At 42.4% G+C, this 8,850-nt stretch overlaps 1 long non-coding RNA gene across 1 annotated transcript; it reads right to left on the bottom strand.

Annotated features, from left to right (window-relative positions):
- Nucleotides 1-512: 512 nt before the first annotated feature.
- On the bottom strand, nucleotides 513-5,951 carry LOC117804444. The gene is made up of 3 exons (XR_004628902.1): nucleotides 5,815-5,951; nucleotides 5,022-5,073; nucleotides 513-559 (listed from the first exon to the last, which is right to left on the bottom strand). It is a non-coding gene; the product is annotated as an uncharacterized LOC117804444 (long non-coding RNA).
- Nucleotides 5,952-8,850: the final 2,899 nt, after the last annotated feature.

Here is an 8,850-nt window from a genome sequence, read left to right as displayed (position 1 = left end):
ATGTGGTAAACTTCTAAAACTAGAGTTGCACAGACAAAGGCATGCACATTTTGAATTTGAATATACATTGTCAAATTGCCCTCCATAATCCCTGGAGAAATTTATATTCCCACAAACAATGGGGAGTGGAAAGTGTCCATTTCCCCATATCCTTGAAACACTGAGTACTGCCAGAGTAAAAACAAAATAAAAAACAAAAAACAAAACAACAACAAAAAAGCCACACTTTTCTGAAGGAGATATCATTACTATCTATCACTTTTATATTAGAAAAAAATTAAGATATTACAGATTTTGCAATTCTTAAAACTAGATAGCTATTAAGATGCAGATAAAAAATACTAAGCAAATCATACTTAGAATGATTGCTCATGCTGAATACAAGTTCATTAGCTGTATGATTTTTTATGGTCAAGTAAAACAGTGCCCATTCTTCCGCTCAACCCTTTTCAATGTACCCAAAGGGGAGACAATACAGAAAGTAGCAAAGAAGTGAGAGAAGAAAGATACCTGTGAACTGGGTTTGGCTGGGATCTCAGGGAATCGATGAAGGAGATTTCTAGACATGGGAGACAATATAGAAGCTGAGCAGGAGCATAAAGCAAAGATGACAAAACTGTTTTGAATGCCAGACCATCTAAAATTATTGCTCTCATTGTGTTCACTCTGTGTTGGTTTTGCCAGAGCCTTCAGCAGGGCCTCCGAGTATTTTAACCATGTCTGAGCTACATCACAAGGTAGCAAACTTGGGCTGAAGAGTTACAATCAGAAGGCGTGTCTCCCACAGTCGGGAGTGACCAAGAAGAGAACCAAGAGGATGATGAACTTGACGGACAAAAATCAGCTGCCCCACCTACCAGGAGATTCCCTTTCCAGTGCCATCCTGGGAGTTCCAGGCTTTGGTGGCAAGTTTTATTTGTACGTTTTTATTTTGGTTGTACATTACAAGGATGACATCACTCTCCCCGGGCCTCCTTTAACCTATAACAAACCCCAGACTGCCCCAATCCCAAAGTTTGCCTGAACTTCATCTGCATTTGCCTCACCAGTTGGAATACGTGTCTCAGATGCCAAAGTTGTCATCAGAGTCCAGCTTTGTATCCGTTTCCATTCCCATGAGCAGATGGCAGCCTGGCCCCGGTTATTTCAAATTCCATGGTCTTATCCCATGGAAGTCCTCACATGCCTCATGCCCGGGCACGCTTAACGACTCAGTGACCAAAGTACATGGCTTCTAGGGTCTTTGTCAACCTTATATTACTATAACAAAAGCAAATCAGTGATTGCCTGGGGACAGGATGGGAGGTATTACAAAGAGGCTGAGGAAACTTTGGGGAGTAATGGTATTTTCATTATTTTGACTGTGGTGATGGTTAATGGGTATATTATGGATCAACTTACCAAATGTACACTTTTACTATGTCAAGTATACTTTTACAAAGCTGTTAGTAACAGTATTAACATGTTCCCTTCTCATAATCCATTTCTTCAATCAAGAAACCAATGAACAAATACTTATCTATCACCCACTCTGGCTATCTGCATCCCTGATAGGAATAAAGTATTCGTGGCTGAACAGCATCTCAGGGAAGTCATTCTTTCATTTCCTTTACACAAATAAAGCACTATTTCAGAAGCAAAGCTTCCATAATATATTTCATTAGGTTAATCAAAAGAGAAAGTTGTCTGATACATATTTGAAACCAGTGGATTGTCTGTCTTTCCAGAGAAAAACATATGTCTAGTGAATAAAGACTCAAACTCTGAAAATTTCACAACCCAGTGTAGCAGAGTAGTTGTGTTAGGCTGGGTTTCACAGAAACAGAGCCTGAGATGGGGATTCTTTTGCAAGTGATTTGAGATTCTCCAGTAAAAACTATAAGGGGGGTAAGCAGGACAAGGACGAGGGAAGAAGCAAGGGAAGGATGTGGGTCCAACCTGATCCACAGGGAACTGCAGAGCAGAAATGATATGGCAAAGGGGTTCCTCTTTAAGGCAGAAGGTAAGGTACCCCAATATATGTCATCTTTTAGCTACAAGCCACACCTGGGAGTCTTGGGGTGTAACCTCCTGGGCATTTCTTGGCAGGGAAGCTGCCATCAACAGGCAATTCTTGAAAGAAGGTACAGCTGTGAGCTGTTGGCAGCCTATATTCACAACACCTGGAGAATGGGGGCACTTACCTACCCAAAAAACTGTTTCCGTTTTCCTCCATGAAGTGGGACTAATGATAGCAGCTCTTTCATATGCTTGTCAAAACTAAGTACTAATGGATGAAAGCATTCAGAATAGTGTTTCATGTTACATAGTACATGTAATTCACTTAGAATCATGCATAGCACATGGTAAATGCTCAATAAATGTTATGTTACTGTTGTTGCTGTTTTTGTGTCCTCAGAAGTACCCATACCAGGTGTCTCATTGCTCAAGTGCTATCCAGGTATCCACGGGTGAGATTTCTATTCAAACATTAGTTAAAGGCAACCTAAAGATCCCACATCTAGGTGACTGCCTAGATAAATGTGCACATCATTTTTATCTGACATTTTCTCCAAGTTCAAAATCAAGTAAGGGTAACCTTTTCCGGGTTTGTCATTAAAGAATAGGGATGGGTGTGAAAAAGAGAAAGCTTTTCCTCTAAGATCAGGAAAAAGACAAGGATGTCTACTTTCACCACTTTTATTCAACATAATACTGGAAACCCTAGCTGTACCAATCAGATAAGAAAAAGAAATAAACGCCAATAAGTTGGTAAGAAATAAGTAAAACTCACTATTTGCAGATGACATGATGCTATACATAGAAAACCCTAAAGACTCCAACAAAAAACTATTAGAACTGATAAATTCAGTAAAGTTTCAGGACACAAAACTAATATACAGAAATTTGTTGCATTTCTATACACTAATATAGTAGAAAGTAGCAGAAAAAGAAATTAAGAAAACAATCCCATTTACAATTTCCCCAAAAAGAACAAAATATCTAGGAAAAAACTTAACCAATGAGGTGAAAGACTTATACTTCAAAAACTATAAAATATTGAGAAAAAAGAAAAAGAAAGAAAAAGAAAAAGAAATTGAAGATGACACAAACAAACGGATTGGGAGAACAAATATTGTTAAAATGTCCATACTACTCAAAGCAATCTACAGATTTAATGAAACCCCTACCAAAATACCAACAGCATTTTTCACAGAACCAAAGCAAATAATTCTAAAATTTGTATGGAACCACAAAAGACCCTGAATAGCCAAAGCAATATGAGAAAGAGCAAAGCTGGAGGTATCACAGATTTCAAAATATACTACAAAGCTATAATAATCAAAACAGTATGGTACTGGCACAAAAATAAACAAATAGAACAACAGAACACAACAGAAAGCCCAGAATTAAACCCACACTTATATGGCCTATTAATCCATGAAAAAGGAGGCAGGACTATACAATAGGAAAAAGTCTGTTCAACAAATGGTTTTAGGATAACTGGACGCTACATGTAAAAGAATGAAACTGGACCACTTTTTTACACCATACACAAAAATGAACTCAAAATGGATTAAAGACCTAAAGGTGAGACCTGAATCCATAAAACTCCTAGAAAAAGGCATTTCTTTGACGTCAGCTATAGAAACGTTTTTCTAGATATATCTTCTCAGGCAAGGGAAACAAAAGCAAACATAAACTATTGGGCTACACAAAAATAGTAAGCTTTCACATAGCAAAAGAAACCATCAACTATCCAAGGCAACTTACTGAATGGGAGAAGATATTTGCAAATGATATGCCTGATAAGGGCTCAATATCAAAAATACATAAAGAACTTATACAACTCAACACCAAAAAAAAATACATATATATATCTGATTTTAAAAATGGGCAGAGGAGCTGAATAGACATTTTTCTTTTTTTTTTTTTTAAAGATTCCGTCCNAAATACATATATATATCTGATTTTAAAAATGGGCAGAGGAGCTGAATAGACATTTTTCTTTTTTTTTTTTTTTTAAAGATTCCATCCATTTATGCGACAGAGATAGAGACAGCCAGCGAGAGAGGGAGCACAAGCAGGGGGAGCGGGAGAGGAAGAAGTNCAAGCAGGGGGAGTGGGAGAGGAAGAAGTAGGCTCATAGCGGAGGAGCCTGATGTGGGGCTCGATCCCACAAAGCCAGGATCACGCCCTGAGCCAAAGGCAGACGCTTAACCACCANGGAAGAGCCTGATGTGGGGCTCGATCCCACAAAGCCGGGATCACGCCCTGAGCCGAAGGCAGACGCTTAACCACCATGCCACCCAGGCGCCCCTGAATAGACATTTTTCTAAAGAAGATGTACAGATGGCCAACAGACACATGAAAATATGCTCAACATCATCAGGGAAATGAAAATCAAAACCACACTGAGCACCTTACACCTGTCACAATGGCTAGAATCAAAAAGACAAGAAAAACAAGTGTCAGCAAGGATGTGGAGGAAAATCAACCCTTGTGTACTGTTGGTGGGAATGCGAATTCGTGCAGCCATTATAGAAAAGAGTATGGAAGTTCCTCAAAAACCAAAAACTTAAAAATAGAATTACCATATGATCCAGTAATTCCACTACTGGGTATTTACCCAAAGGAAAAAAACCACTAATTCCAAAAGTTATATGCACCTCTGTGTTACTGCAGCATTATTTACAATAGCTAAGATGTGGAAGCAACCCAAGTGTTCATGCATGGATGAATGGAAAAAGAGGTGGTATAGCTATACAATGGAATAATACTCAGCTACAAAAAATGAGATCTTGCCATTTGCAACAACATGGATGGACCCAGAGGGTATTATGCTAAGTGAAATAAGTGAGACAGAGAAAGACAAATACTGTATGGTTTCACTCATATGTGGAATTTAAGAAATAAAACAAACAATTAAAGAAAACACACACACACAAAAACAGGCTCTTAAATACAGAGAAAAACTCATGGTTACCAGAGGGGAGGTAGGAGGGGGTGAAATAGATAAAGCGGATTAAGAGTACACTTACCTTGATGAGCATTAAGTAATGTACAGAATAGTTGAATTAGTATACTGTGCACCTGAAAGTAATATAACACTGTATGTTAATTATACTTCTNCCTTGATGAGCATTAAGTAATGTACAGAATAGTTGAATTAGTATACTGTGCACCTGAAAGTAATATAACACTATGTTAATTATACTTCTTTTTTTTTTTTTAAAGGAAAGGGTAGCTGAATAAAAAAGAGTGGGTACTATCTCCACATTGACTGAGATTTGCTTCTGTGGCCACCCTCACTAGATGGATTCTTCACCTAGCTCCTGAGAGGAAATCCAAAACCAAAAATAAAACCTCTCTCTCACCTATGCCGTGTGACCCCAATCACAAGACCAGAGTCTTCCTCAAGCGTTCCTACAAAGCTACACCCCATACTTGGAGGGACACTTGAAATCAGTCCCAGGGGCCAAATCTTTGATTCTTGCATTCTCCAGGGGCAAATATAGAAAATTTAGACTCTTCCTCCTCTTCTATCTCCTAGTTTTGGAAACCAAATTGACCTCTTAGTCATAGCTGATGGAAGAGGGTCGGATGGGTCAGTGGTAAGTAGACATGGTTCCCAGCAGAGAGAAGGCAGCGATTTTCCTGTCTAGGAATGACAGCAAATTCGAGGAGGGGGCGGGCTTCGCCGCGGTGGCTGCTTCGCCCCGGGTCCTGGCGAAGGAACCCCGCGGTCCGGCTGGCTTTCAGAACCAGCACACCAAGGGGAGCCCCCAAGGGAGAGGCGGCCCTGGCCGGTGCGGGCGCCCGGGCAGCTGTTACCTTTTCGTGTACGGGGTCAGTGCTCAGAGGAACGCCAGGGTCCCGGCCGCCTGCCCGCTGGAGGCTTCCCCTTGCCCCCGCAGGCCTGGGACCCGGCCATTACCACCCGGGAGCCTCCAGTCTCGCTCTCCCGGGGAACGCCGGGGGCTCCGCCACCTCCCGCGAGGCGACGGCGGGGGATGAGGGGGATTGGAGGCGGACCACTGGGAGGACCTGCCTCCGGCCCCGCCCCTCGGACCCAGCGGCGCCTTACGTTTCCTCCCTTCTGGGCTCCTTAGATTAAGAAGCCCACCAGTCAGTTAGCCGGGGATGGGGAGGCAGGTGCTAGCATGGCAGTGTAGCGTGCATGGAGGCGGGGGAATTTGAACCTTTATTTTTATTTGGAAACTACGAAGGATAAGCTCTGGAGGTAGATGCAATGTTTACATTCATTCTTAAAATGTGACTCTAAAATAATATAGCGGGAGTGAGGGAAACCCTCAGGGTGGCGACCAGCTGGAAGGTGTCCTTAGGTGCAAGTTTGAGAAGCGTCGTTGCGTACGCGGGTGCTTCTTTTAAACAGGAGTGCCCGCCGGGCCGGCTGCGCGCAGGGTCCGGCTGTAGGACACGCCCTCGGCCTGAGCTCCTCGTGGAGCCCCGCCCCCGCCCCTCAAGCCCAGGTCTGGAGAGCATCGCTGACCCGCCCCAAGTCAACCTCCTTTCCCAGAGAAGTTTGAGTCTCGCATCTGGGCCTTATGGAAAACACTGAAATGGTGGGGGATAAAAAGCCATAAACAGAACTTTGGGGAAGTGGGCGGTGAAAGCCAGCGTCTCTACTTTGCCTCCAAGATGAATGGTACTGGTGGCTCAAAGGGGCCTGGAAGTTCTCTTCCTAGGCTGATTTATAAGTTATTGCTTATAGTTTTGATGGGGCAACTTAACAACAAAATAAACCCATTTGCTTTCCATTTCATGGGAAACGAAGTTAAAAACACTTTGGTTATTTTTAAGTATTTACGATGCCATCTAGCAACGGTCGCATAAGTAGCTGGTCCTCCGCAGTGTTCACACGGTGTTCCATTAGCGAGGCCTCTAAAGAGCCTCATGCCAGAACTATAGGGAATCGCGATGGCAATGTGCATGACTGGGAGAAAATACAAATGTAGAACGAGGCTGCCTTTTTGTGTTCTCTTGGCAGAAAAGAATAGCAAGTTTGAAGCGTCATGAAGAGTTAAGTTGTCTTTTGGAAGACCCTCCAAATGTGATGGGCTCTAGGAGAGAAACACAGTGAATTGGAAAAACCTATCAGTTCTCCTGTATCTTCCTCCTGTGTTTCTCCTTTAGGACTCCCACAAAACACTTCATTTCTGGTCACCAAATGCGGAGGTTTTTCTCCACTTTAAGCAATTCTCCGTGACACCAGCTGGGAGACGTAAAATTTAACTGGTTTTGAACACTATCTATGTGGACATGGTGTCAGATCCCACAGGTGAAGGGCTCAATTCCACAAGACTGCTCCCACAAGATGCCAATTGGAAATAGTAGGTTACCAACAACTTCTGTCCAATCTGGCTGCAAACTGGAGTTTCCCACAATATTCTTCCCCTTGGATTCTATTATTTGCTAGAACAGCTCACAGAACTCAGGGGGAAACTTACTTATGTTTACATTTACTAAAGGATATTATAAAGGGTACAGATAAACAGCCAGATGAAGAAGTACAGGGGGGAGGTCTGGAAGGGTGCTGACCACAGCAGATTCTATTCCCGTGGAGTTGGGGTGCATCACCTTCCCTGGAAGCTGTCCAGACCCCATGCTATTGGCATTCTTATGGAGGCTTCCTCATGTAGGCACAATCGATTATCAACTCTCATTTCTACCCCTCTCCCCTCTCTGGAGAAGTGGGGGGGAGGCCTGAAAATGCCAAGCTTCTAATTATGGCTTGGTCTTTCTGAGGACCAGCCCCCATCCAGGAGCCATCTAGAAGCCTACTCAGAGTCACCTCAAAAAAAAAAAAATGCTTCTAGTGCTCTTAACACTTAGGAATGAACAGGTTTTTATGAGCCCTGTGTGAAGAATGGTTCCTATTGGCCTGAGGACAAACTCCTAACTCATTAGATTTTAAAGGCTTTCTAGTTGGCCTCACTCCTTCCACTTTCTTCTCTAGCCTCACCTCTTTTTAACCCTCCCTGCCTCTCCATCTCCTGCCACACCTCTTTCCCAATGGCTCTTGTTAAAATACTCTGATCTCCTCTAGGTATAGGAATGCTTCTTTGATCACTCAGCCTGAAATGCTCTTTGGCCCTTTTTTCTCTGGTTGGCTCCTCCTGTTCCATCGGGTCTCTGATTAGACGATTTTTCTCCACGTAGTTTCCCGGGTTCCACTCCATAAGCTCTTACAACCACACCAGACCTCCACCACAGCACCTATTGCACAGTATTGTAATTGCCCATTTCCCCCTATTTTACTACCAGACTAAGCCATTAACCTGTGCCCAAAAGGAAGCTGCACCTGTAAAGAGCCTGAGCTTTCAAGTCCAAGAACCTGGTTCCAACTGCAGTACCTGCATTTATAAGTTGTGGGCACTTCAGAAAGTTTCTTAACCGGTCTGGGTGTCAGTTTCCCATCTGTAAAGAAGGAGAATCACTATAAGGACTACTGAGATAACGCACATGAAGCATTTGCATATAGCCAGGCAATTTAGTAGATGCTCATTAAATAGTAGTTATAAATGGTAACAGTTCTGCCCCAAAGTATCCTCCCTAGACTGAACTCCTCTCAAAAGAGTGGACACCCTCTCATCACCACTGAGTGGAGAGAGGGGAAGAAGAAAACTATGATGTTCCTGACCCCCCCCAAAAATCCTCATTAGCTGTATGTACTTACAGAGGTTATTGGTCTTTCATTCCTCAGTTTCTTTATCTGAACATGTGTAATTAGTATCATCATAAGATAGATATGAAAGTATTTTGAAAAGATACAGCATTTTGAAACAACATGTTCCTTTCCCTATTTTTTTATTTTAAGCAATGTGATTTTAGAACATTAAAACAGTG

The sequence above is a fragment of the Ailuropoda melanoleuca genome, chromosome 11 (genome assembly GCF_002007445.2).
Source record: "Ailuropoda melanoleuca isolate Jingjing chromosome 11, ASM200744v2, whole genome shotgun sequence".
In the NCBI taxonomy this organism is placed as follows: Eukaryota; Metazoa; Chordata; class Mammalia; order Carnivora; family Ursidae; genus Ailuropoda; species Ailuropoda melanoleuca.
Note: the sequence above shows the minus strand (reverse complement) of the source record. Positions and strands in the feature narration are given on the sequence as shown.